Source organism: Callithrix jacchus, chromosome 6 (assembly GCF_049354715.1).
Source record: "Callithrix jacchus isolate 240 chromosome 6, calJac240_pri, whole genome shotgun sequence".
NCBI classification, from domain to species: domain Eukaryota; kingdom Metazoa; phylum Chordata; class Mammalia; order Primates; family Cebidae; genus Callithrix; species Callithrix jacchus.
The window spans coordinates 104,620,458-104,632,582 of NC_133507.1; the positions used below are offsets into that span (position 1 = coordinate 104,620,458).

At 38.7% G+C, this 12,125-nt stretch overlaps 1 protein-coding gene across 13 annotated transcripts in view; it reads left to right on the plus strand.

Moving 5' to 3' along the window:
• Window positions 1–12,125, plus strand: part of EPB41L5 (erythrocyte membrane protein band 4.1 like 5) — a 149,514-nt gene that overhangs the window by 7,991 nt on the left and 129,398 nt on the right. The window contains exon 3 of one of the 13 annotated variants that reach the window (XM_078327976.1): window positions 8,710–8,779. The exons of the other annotated variants lie outside the window; for them this stretch is intronic. The gene's annotated coding sequence lies outside the window, so the exon portion shown is untranslated. The remainder of the gene's footprint in view (window positions 1–8,709; window positions 8,780–12,125) is intronic. 13 annotated transcript variants of the gene reach the window in all.

Consider the following 12,125-nt stretch of genomic DNA (forward strand, 5'->3'; position numbering starts at 1 on the left):
TCCCAGCTACTCAGGAGGCTGAGGCAGGAGAATCACTTGTACCTGGGAGGCAGAGATTGCAGTGAGCTGAGATCGTGCCACAGCACTACAACCTGGTTGACAGAGCAAGGCTTCTTCTCCAAAAAAAAAAAAGGGAACAATTGTCTTTTCAGTCCTGTAGGTGAAATTGTAGTTGTTAACCTAACTCTAGGTACATGCATGGATATAAAGAGGTCATTGGCCTATTTTACTAAATTGTCACTAAAGGAAAAAATAGGCCAGAAGAATAATAATTTCTAAAAAAGAATGATTTCCCCTTTTCTGATTTATTTTCTCAACTAGTCTACTGTGATTCTAGAAGAAGATTTAGAATTGATTTTGGAAATTAAGTGAAACACATACTCATTTTCCATTACGACTAGAGTCACTAGTGATTATAGCTAGCCATCTTCTTCTTTTTCTTTTTTTTTTTTTTTTGAGATGGAGTTTCGCTCCTGTTACCCAGGCTGGAGTGCAATGGCATGATCTTGGCTCACCGCAACCTCCACTTCCTGGGTTCAAGCAATTCTCCTGCCTTAGCCTCCTGAGTAGCTGGTACTACAGGCGCTTACCACCATGCCCAGCTAATTTTTGTATTTTTAGTAGAGACGGGGTTTCATCTTGTTGACCAGGATGGTCTTGATCTCTTCACCTCATGATCCATCTGCCTCGGCCTCCCAAAGTGCTGGGATTATAGGCGTGAGCCACCGCGCCTGGCAGCCATCTTCTTCTTTAAAAAAAAAAATAGAGTAAGAATGCCTTTCAGTGAATGGCAAAGGTATCAGGTAGAAATTTCTATCTAATTTTTATGTTTTCTCTTTGAAAATACTTCAGTAAACTTGTTTAGGAGCTTAGTGTTAGTAAATAGCATGTGTAAAACTTTTCTAAGTTTTAAGTTAGGAAATGTTTGGTCAATTAACCAATAGATAACAATTTTTTTCCTTTTTTGTTTTAAAGTTCTGGGATACCTGTGTAGACCATGCAGGTTTGTTACATAGGTATACACGTGCCATGGTGGTTCGTTGCACCCATCAACCCGTCATCTACATTAGATATTTCTCCTAATGGTATCCCTCCTCTAGGCCCCCAACTTCCAACAGGCCCCAGTGTGTGATGTTCCCCTCCCTGTGTCCATATGTTCTTATTGTTCAATTCCCAATTATGAGTGAGAACATAGGGTGTTTGGTTTTCTGTTCCTGTGTTAGTTTGCTGAGAATGATGGTTTCCAGCTTCATCCATGTACCAGCAAAGGAAATGAACTCATTCTTTTTTATGGCTGCATAGTATTCAATAGTGTATATGTGCCACATTTTCTTTATCTGGTCTGTCATTGATGGGCATTTGGGTTGGTTCCAATTCTTTGCTGTTGTGAACAGTGCTGCAGTAAACATATGGGTACATGTGTCTTTATAGTAGGATGATTCATAATCCTTTGGGCATATACTCAGTAATGGGATTGCTGAGTCAAATGGTATCTGCTTCTAGAACCTTGAGGAATCACCACACTGTCTTCCACAATGGTTGAACTAATTTGCACTCCCATTAACAGTGTAAAAGTGTTCTATTTCTCCACATCCTCTCCAGCATCTGTTGTTTCCTAACTTTTTAATGATTGCCTTTCTAACTGGGGTGAGATGGTATCTCATTGTGGTTTTGATTTGCATTTCTCTAATGACTAGTGATGATGAACTTTTTTTTCATATAGTAGTTGGCCACATGAAAGTCATCTTTTGAGAAGTGTCTGTTCATATCCTTCATTCACTTTTTGATGGGGTTGTTTTTTTCTTGTAAATTTGTTTAAGTTCCTTGTAGATTCTGATATTAGCCTTTTGTCAGATGGATAGATTACAAATATTTTCTCCCATTCTGTAGGTTGCCTGTTTACTCTGATGATAATTTCTTTTGCTGTGCAGAAGTTCTTTAGTTTAATTAGATCTCATTTGTCTTTTGGCAAATTAGATCCCATTTGGCTTTTGTTGCCATTGCTTTTGGTGTTTTAGTCATGAAGTCTTTGCCCATGCCTGTATCCTGAATGGTATGTCCTAGGTTTTCTTCTAGAGTTTTTATGGTTTTAAGTCTTACGTGTAAGCCTTTAATTCATCTTGAGTTAACTTTTGTATAAGGTGTAAGGAAGGGGTCCAGTTTTACTTTTCTGCATATGGCTAGTCAGTTTTCCCAACACCATTTATTAAACAGGGAATCCTTTCCCCATTGCTTTTGTCAGGTGTGTCAAAGATCAGTTGGTTGTAGATGAGTGGGGTTATTTCTGAGGTCTCTGTTCTGTTCCATTGGTCTATATATCTGTTTTAGTACCAGTACCATGCTGTTTCGGTTACTGTAGCCTTTTAGTATAGTTTGAAGTCGGGTAGGATGATGCCTCCAGCTTTGTTCATTTTGCTTAGGATTGTCTTGGCTATGTGGGCTCTTTTTTGGTGCCATATGAAATTTAAAGGAGTTTTTCTAATTTTGTGAAGAAAGTCAAGGGTAGCTTGATGGGTATAATGTTAAATCTATAAATTACTTTGGGCAGTATGGCCATTTTCATAGTATTGATTCTTCCTATCCATGAGCATGGAATGTTTTTCCATTGTTTGTGTCCTCTCTTATTTCCTTGAGCAGTGGTTTGTAGTTCTCCTTGAAGTCTTTCACATCCCTTGTGAATTGTATTCCTAGATATTTTATTCTCTTTGTAGCAGTTGTGATTGGGAGTTCACTCATGATTTGCCTCTCTGTCTGTCTATTATTAGTGTATAGGAATGCTTGTGATTTTTGCACATTGATTTTGTATCCTGAGACTTTGCTGAAGTTGCTTATCAGCTTAAGCTCAGACAGTGGGGTTTTCTAAATGTATAATCATGTCATCTACAAAAAGAGACAATTTGACGTTTTCTCTTCTATTTGAATACCTTTATTTCTTTCTCCTGCCTGATTTCCCCGGCCAGAACTTTAATACTATGATGAACAGGAGTGGGGAGAGAGGGCATCCTTGTCTTGTGCCAGTTTTCAAAGGGAATGCTTCCACCTTTTGCCCATTCAGTATGATATTGGCTGTGGGTTTGTCATAAATAGCTTTTATTATTTTGAGATACATTCTATCAATACCTAGTTTATAGAGTTTTTAGCATGAAAGGATGTTAAATTTTATCAAAGGCCTTTTCTGCATCTATTGAGATAATCGTATGGTTTTTATCACTGGTTCTGTTCATGTGATGGATTATGTTTATTGATTTGTGTATGTTGAACCAGCCTTGCATCCCAGGGATAAAGCTGACTTGATTGTGGCAGATGAGCTTTTTGCTGTGCTGCTGGATTTGATTTGCCAGTATTTTATTGATAATTTTCACATCGATTTTCATGAAGACTATTGGCCTGAAATTTTCTTTTATGGTTGTGTCTGCCAGGTTTTGGTATCAGGATGATCCTGGCCTCAGGAGTTAGGGAGGAGTCCCTCTTTTTCTGTTGTCTGGAATAGTTTCAGAAGGAATGATAACCAGCTCCTCTCTGTACCTCTGGTAGGATTACTGCCTCAATTTAGGAACTTGTTATTGCTCTATTCAGGGATTTGAATTCTTCCTGATTTAGACTTGGGAGGGGTATTTGTGTCCAGGAATTTATCCATTTCTTCTAGATTTTCTAGTTTAATTGCGTAGAAGTGTTTATAGTATTCTCTGATGATAGTTTCTGTTTTCTGTGGGATCAGCAGTGTTATCTCCCCTTTATCATTTTTTATTGTGTCTGTTTTATCCTTCTCTCTTTTCTTCTTTATTAGTCTGGTCAGCAATTAGTCTGGCTCTTTTCTTCTTTATGAGTCTGGCTATTTTGTTAATCTTTTCAAAAAACCAGCTCCTGGATTCATTGATTTTTTTTTTTTTTTGAAGGGTTTTTCATGTCTCTGTCTCCTTCAGTTCTGCTCTGATCTTAGTTACATCTTGTTTTTTGCTAGCTTTTGAATTAGTTTACTCTTCCTTCTCTAGTTTTTTCATTGTGATGTCAGGGTGTCAATTTTAGATTTTTCCTGTTTTCTCCTGTGGGCATTTAGTGCCATAAATTTCCCTCTAAACAGTGCTTTAGCTGTGTTCTAGATATTCTGGTATGTTGTATCTTTGTTCTCACTGATTTCAAAGAGCTTATTTATTACTGTCTTAATTTTGTTATTTACCCAGTAGTCATTCAGGAGCTGGTGGTTCAGTTTCCATGTAGTCGTGTGATTTTGAGTGAGTTTCTTAATCCTGAGTTCTAATTCGATTGCGCTGTAGTCTTAGAGACTGTTTGTTATAATTTCTGTTCTTTTGCATTTGCTGAGGAGTGTTTTCCAATTATGTGGTCAGTTTTAGAATAAATGAGATGTGGTGCTGAGAAGACTGCATATTCTGTTGATTTGGGGTAGACAGTTATATAGATGTCTGTTAGGTCTGCTTGGTCCAGAGCTGAGTTCAAGTCCTGAATATCCTTGTTAAGTTTCTGTCTTTTTTATCTAATGTTGACAGTAAGGAAAGTTTCCTACTATTATTGTGTGGGAGTCTAAGTCTCTTTGTAGGTCTCTTAAGAACTTGCTTAATGAATATGGGTGCATATATATTTAGGATAGTTAGCTCTTCTTGTTGCATTGATTCCTTTACCATTATGTAATATCCTTCTTTGTCTTTTATCTTTATTGGTTTAAAGTCTGTTTTATCAGAGACTAGGATTGCAACCCCTGCTGTTTTTTCTTGTTGTTATTTTTTGTTTTTTGGGGTTTTTTTGCTTTCCATTTGTTTGATAAATCTTCCTCCATCCCTTTACTTTGAGCCTATATGCGTCTTTGCACACGAAATGGGTCTCCTGAATACAGCACACCGATGGATCTTGTCTCTTAATCCAGTTTGCCAGTCTGTTTCTTTTAACTGGGGCATTTAGCTGTTTACATTTAAGGTTAATAGATAACAATTTTTATATACCTTATATACTTTACTGATACAGATTCTAAAGGCTTTAAGTTATATAAGACCATGTATAGTTATAATTTTAAATACATGAAAACCATCCCATGTTCATGAATTTGAAGACTTAAGGTTGGTAGGATGGCAGTGCAGTCCCCGTGAGAATTCCAGCTGACCTACTTGTAGGAATTTACAAGCTGATTCTAAAATTCATAAGGAATTGCAAGAACCTGTTAATAGGTAACAATATTGAAAAACAGTAACTAGGAGGACACATACTTCCAATTTTAGGATTTACTACAAAGAAATGATAAGTTGAGGACCCAGAAATAAACCCATGCAGTCAACCGATTTTTTTTTTTTTTTTTTTTTTTTTTTTTTTTAACAAGGGTGCCAAGACCATTTAATGGGGTAAAGAATAGTCTTTTTAACAAATGGTACTAGGGGAAGTGGTATTTCCATATGCAAAAGAATGAAGTTGGACTCTCACCTTAAACTGTATACAAAAATTAACCTCAGAATAAAGGCCTAAAATTATGAGCTAAAACTATAAATCCTTAGAAAAAAAATATAGGCATAATTTTTGTATTTTTTTTTTTTTTTTGAGATGAAGTTTTGCTCTTGGTACCCGGGCTGGAATGCAATGGCGCGATCTCGGCTCACCGCAACCTCCGCCTCCTGGGTTCAGGCAATTCTCCTGCCTCAGCCTCCCGAGTAGCTGGGATTACAGGCATGCGCCACCATGCCCAGCTAATTTTTTGTATTTTTAGTAGAGACGGGGTTTCACCATGTTGACCAGAATGGTCTCGATCTCTTGACCTCGTGATCCACCCGCCTCGGCCTCCCAAAGTGCTGGGATTACAGGTGTGAGCCACTGCACCTGGCCCATTTTTTGTATTTTTTATTGATAGAGTACTTTTTTGGGGGGTACATAGTGCTATTTTGATACATGGGCAAATGATCACATCAGGGTACATGAGATATCCATCACCTCAAACATTTAGGAGTAAATCTTTATACCTTGGATATGGCACCACTTTCTTTCTTTTTTTGAGACAGAGTCTCACTCTGTTGCCTAGGCTGTAGCGCAGTGGTGCAGTCTTGGCTCACTGCAACTTCTGCCTCTTGTGTTCATGCAATTCTCCTGTCTCAACCTCCTGAGTAGCTGAGATTACAGGTACCCACCACCACACCCAACTAATTTTTTGTATTTTTGATAGAGACAGGGTTTCTCCGTGTTTGCCAGGCTAGTCTTGAACTCCTGACCTCAAGTGATCCACCTGCCTTAGCCTCCCAAAGTGTTGGGATTACAGTCTTAAGCCACTGCACCCAGCCTGGCACCACTTTCTTACATGACACAGAAAGCATGAGCAACTAAAGAAAAAGTAAATAAATTGGACTTCCTCAAAATGAAAAATTTTTCATTTGGCCTTTGAAGGATACCATCAAAGAAGCTACGAGACTGTTGTACACAAAATAAGAGAAAGTATTTGCAAATTATATATCTGATAAGGAACTTGTATTTGGAATATATAAAGAACACCTAATTTAAAAATGGGTGAAGGATCTGAATAGACATTTCTCCAGATAGGTTACATAAATGACAAGCAAGCACATGAAAAGAAGCTCAACATCATTAGTCATCATAGAAATGCAAAATAAAACCACAGTGAGATACAGCTTTACACCCACTAAGAAGGCTGAAATAAAGTCAGATAATATTAAGTGTTAGTGAGGATATGGACAAATCAGAACCCTCAGACACTGCTGATAGGAATGTAAAATGGTGCAGCTGCTTTGGAGAATAGCGTGGCAGTTACTCAAATGTTACCACATGACCCAACAATTACATTTGTAGGCATAGCTCCAAGAGGATGGAAAACATAATGCACAAAAACTTGTAACAAATATTTATAGCAGCACTATTCATAATAGTTTAAAAGTAGGAACAACCTGGGTGTTCATCAGTAGTAAATGGATAAATAAAATGTGCAATATTCATATAATGGAATGTTATTTAGTCATAAAGAAAATGAAGTGTACTGCTAAAACACAGTTGAATTTAACATTATTCTCTTAAAAGAAGCTAGTCGCAAAAGACCGTGTGATTTCATTCATGTGAAATTTCAGAATAGGGAAATCTGTAAGGGAAAGAAAGTAGATTAGTGTTTGCTTAGGGCAACCTGAGTAAATGGGAACTGATAGGGTTGTATGGGTTGGCAGCTATAGTATATGGGATTTCTTTTTTTTTAGAGATGGGTATCTTGCTGTTGCCCAGGCTAGATTTGAACTCAGACTCAAGTTATCCACCTCAGCCCCCCAAGTAGCTGGGACTATAGGCACTTGCCACTGTGTGTGGCTTAGGGTTTCTCTTTGAGCTTATGAAAATGTTCTAAAATTGATTTTTGTGGTGGTTGTATATATCTGTTAATATACTGTAATCCATTGAATTGTTTACTTTTAATGGGTGAATGGTGTGTGAGTTATAGCTCAATAAAGCTATTTTTTTTTAAAGAAAGAATGCATAGATTTTTGTCTATTTGTATTTTATTCCACTTAAGATTTTTTAGTAGTAAGAAACATGATTGGGCATAGTGGCTCATGCCTGTAATCCCAGTACTTTGAGAGACCAAGGCAGGAGGATAGTTTGAGTCTAGGAGTTTCACCAGTCTAGGCAACACAAGAATACCCCGTTTCAACAGAAAATAAAAAAAGTTAGGCAGGTTTCATGGTGTACACTTGTGGCTCCAACTATTCAGAAGGCTGGAGGTGGGAGGACTGCGTGAGCCCAGGAGTTACAGACTGCAGTGGGCTATGATCATGCTACTATACTCCCATGTGGGCAACAGAGCAAGAAAAAAAAAGATATATAGATTTAATTTAGAGGTGATATGCTTGATTTGTTACCGAAAAAAATCAAGCCTGGAGACCACTATGGTAATGTAGGTACAAAATGATGGGGCTGTAGACTTACAGTGATAGTGAGGCTGCATAAGAAAGAGTGCCTACTTATTACGTGGATATGGTGGAGGGGATTGAAGACTAGTGCTTAGTACTTGGATATAGTTCAGGGAGGGAATAAAGATGAGTAAAACATAGTTCTAACTCTGGTGGGAGGGGGTATATTAATTATGTCAAAGATGATAAGAAGGTAGTTGGCTGTCGTGAAGAAAGAAAAAGGATGGAAGTGAAGCAAAGAGTTTTGGTAGGAAGGTGTGTTCGAAAGCCAGATTTCAGAGGGCTAAGGGAATTATTGGAGACGGTCATATATTTTGGACCTCTTATAGTCCCTTGTACATAGTAGGTGCTTAATATTGATTAGTTTAGGAAGTATGTGAAGGGACAATGCAGGATTGCAATGAGATTTGGCAATGGATGGAAGGAGGGAGATAGCACAGCTGCTGGAGAATGGCTGGTTAGGGCAGATCTGAGTTTCTTTAAATGATCAGGAAAAATGTTCCTCAGTAATTGGTTTTGTTGTTGATTTTGAGACAAAGAGTCTCACTCTGTTGCTCAGGCTGGAGTGCAGGGACGTGATCTTGGCTCACTGCAACCTCTGTCTCCTTGTTTCTAGCGATTCTCCTGCCTCAGCCTCTCAAGTAGCTGGGATTACAGGCGCCCGCCACTATACCCAGCTAATTTTTCTATTTTTAGTAGAGACGGGGTTTCACCATGTTGGTCAGGCTGGTCTCGAACTCCTGACCTCAAGTGATTCACCCGCCTCGGCCTTTCAAAGTGCTGGGATTATAGGTAATTGGTTTTATATACATAGGTAGAGATGGGAGGAAGAACATTCTAGGAGAAATACCTTCTGCTGAGAAAGATGGAAAGCTGATGAAAAGGTAATACTGAAACTGCCTATAATACCTGTTGTTTTTGCGTTATTTTTCTTCAATTTAGACTGAAATCCTAAATTTTTCGTGGGCTCTGAGTCCGCAAACAAATGCTTTCACTTCTTTACTTTTAAAACTGGAAATTGCACTCCTTATCCTAAAACTCATTATTTACCTTATAGTACACTGTCTGTTTAAATGCTGTGCTAAAACTATTGGTAAAACTTCTACTGCCTTTGTCATGCAAGCCTTGGAACCCCAGCCTGGCCTGCATGAGTACACTCACACAGCTGCAAAGCGGTTCTACTCCTGCTCCCTGTCAGCAGGAAGAAGCCAGAGTGATTGATGGCTTTTCCAGTCTTTGTATCCCACACCTTGAGAATAAGGTGCTATGATACACAAAAGGAGGGATTGAAACCCCCTTGGCAAACTCCATCTTGCTTCTGACCTTTAAGCTGTCCTTGTTCATTCCTGGGCATAGGCCAAACTAACTTTGGGAAAGAATTCAGTTCATGGTTTGACTATGAAACAAAATTGGTAATAGCTCTTTCCTGAAAAGACCCCCTTCTTGCCTGGGAACCAGTCTGCCTTTGCAGGACGAACAAATTAGCTACAGGATTAGAAATTGCAGTTTAGGGGTCATGTAGCGCCTGGCTCCAAGAGTCTGAACCTCCCCAGATTGCTCCTGAGGATAACATCACTGTTGTAAAACCTAAGATCAGTGCTTGAGATATTTTGCAGACCTGCACCGGATGGATCAGCTGACACCACCCAGATCGGTGATCTGGCTCAACCAGTTCTGCCATCCCACTCAGGAACAGAAGACAGCAACAATAACTCACTTTGACCCTGTATGATCCCATCTTCAACCTGGCTATTCAGAATTCTCTGATTCCCAAGCCCCTACCTGCCAAATTATCTTTATGTTAGGTTATGTTACATTATTGAGATGGAGTCTGGCTCTGTTGCCCAGGCTGGAATGCAGAGGAGCGATCTTGGCTCACTGTAACCTCTGCCTCTGGGGTTTAAGTGATTCTCCTGCCTCAGCCTCCTTAGTAGCTGGGATTATAGACATTTTACAGATTTTAAAAGTTCGTTAAGGCGTAAAGGACATTCTAAGCAGAAAGAAATGCATTTTGCAAGGATTCAGAGTCATGACTTACTGGGGAGATTACAAGCAGATAAAAATGCTGAAATGATAGAGGAGATAAGGCTGTGATATATAATAATAAGTAAGGAACAGCTAGGAAGGACTGTTTTGTGCCCTGGGGTTTGCACATTAATTTGTAGGTGATGAGGAACAAAGGATTTTAAAGAACAGAGTAACATTCCATGTGGCTATTTTAGGCAAATCATATTCCATTGGCAACTTCTGCCACATTGTCTTCTGAGTCTTGCCTTCAGTCTTTTCTTTCCTAAACCCTTCCTTAGACTGTCAAGATCAGATCTGTATTTTGTTTTTATCTAGGTTAGCAGAGTTCTGTTTACATTTCCAGGCCCAATTTTGAATATAAAATCCTCTGAAGCCTTTAATACTTGAGACAGAATGAACAACTCACCCTCATTTAGTTAGCATTTTGTTATACTATAAGAATAGCATTCACATTTATTGTGTTTAAAGTAGTTGTTTATAACTTTATTCTAAGAAACTTGTGATTGCTTGAGGGCAAATATAAGCATATTCGTCTGTATAAGTAGCATTAACACATAATAGGTGTCTGTCCAGGAATTGAATATTATGTCAAATATGTATTTTTTCTGTAATGAAAATTTTCCTGTATGTACTGTTAAGTGTGTAATGAAATTAAAAACTCTAAAAATACAGAATGGAATAGAAACAATTGATTTAGAACACCATTTCTAAGGTTGATGTTAGCAGGCTGATAATTATTTCTCAAATGATGATTGAGATGGGTGTTCACTCACCCAGAATGAATATTATCATGACAGTGCTTTTCATCTTATCAATGATAACATTTTATTTCTGGGTTAGAATCAGAAATCTTCCTGAAACCAACATAGTACAGTTACTGCATTTACTTGTTATCTGTGACTTATTTTCACGAAATGGTATGTAGTTTTTTTCTCTGGAAGGCTGGACTGACAATGAAGTTTTTTAAAAATTACATGCTGTCACTAAAAGAGTAAGATGTTCTAAGAAATTCTTTTTTTTGGATATCAGATTTTTGTTATTCGGTTGGAGCCAAAGTAATTATGGGCTGGGTGCAGTGGCACATGCCTGTAATACCAGCACTTTGGGAGGCTGATGTGGGTGATCACCTGAGGTCAGGAGCTCAAGACCAGCCTGGCCAACATGGTGAAACCTCATCTCTACTGAAAATACAGAAATTAGCCTGGCGTGGTGGCAGGTGCCTGTAATCCCAGTTACCAGGGAGGCTGAGGAAGGAGAATTGCTTAAACCCAGGAGGCAGAGGTTGCAGTGAGCTGAGACCACACCACTGTACTCCAGCCTAGGCGACAAGAGTGAAATTCCATCCCCCTCCTTAAAAAAAATAATTATGGGTTTTGCAATAGTTTTTAATGGCAAATACCGCAGTTACTTTGGGACCAACCTAAAACAGATTGTGCCTTGTTGCCTTTTTGCTCATGCCTATAATGTCAATACTTTGGGAGGCTGAGGTGGGAGGATTGCTTGAGCCCAGGAGCCTGAGACTAGCCTGGGTAACATCATGAGAACCCTGTCTCTATCTAAAAAAAAGAAAAAAAAAATTAGCCAGCTCTGATGGTGCTCACCTGTGGTCCCAACTACTTGGGAGGCCAAGGCAGGAGGATCGCTTAAGCCCAGGAGGTTGAGGCTGCAGTGAACCAAGATCCCCCTACCTCACTCTAGCCTGGACAACAGAGTTACCCTGTCTGAAAAAAATAAAATCATGCATCGTTTACTTCAGGAACCTAGAAATGCCTGTGTTCACTATTGGTTGGCTTAGAATTGGTATCTATTAAGGAAGAGTCAATATATAATCTTGAAAGCATTTTTGTTCTGAAGAGGCAGCTGTCTAGCTGGCAGAAGCCCATTCTTTTTCTCCGTAGAGCACAATCATAGTACTTCGGGAGTCTACCAAATGATGCTTGGGCAGAATAAGGTGGGGAGTTATTTTTAAAGCAGTGCTTCCCTTTGGTCTTGAAACAAATATGCAATGTTGATGGAATATGAAATTAATTTTAGAAATACCCCTTAGAATGAAGGTAATGGAAACATTTATGGTTGGTACCAGATAAATGAATTCAGCAGCAGACTTCTGTGGCTTTCTGCTATAGTGTATAAATATTTTGTGTTCCTTTTAGGGTGATTTCCATTAGCATATTTTAGCATAATTAAATTTGTTAACTGGGC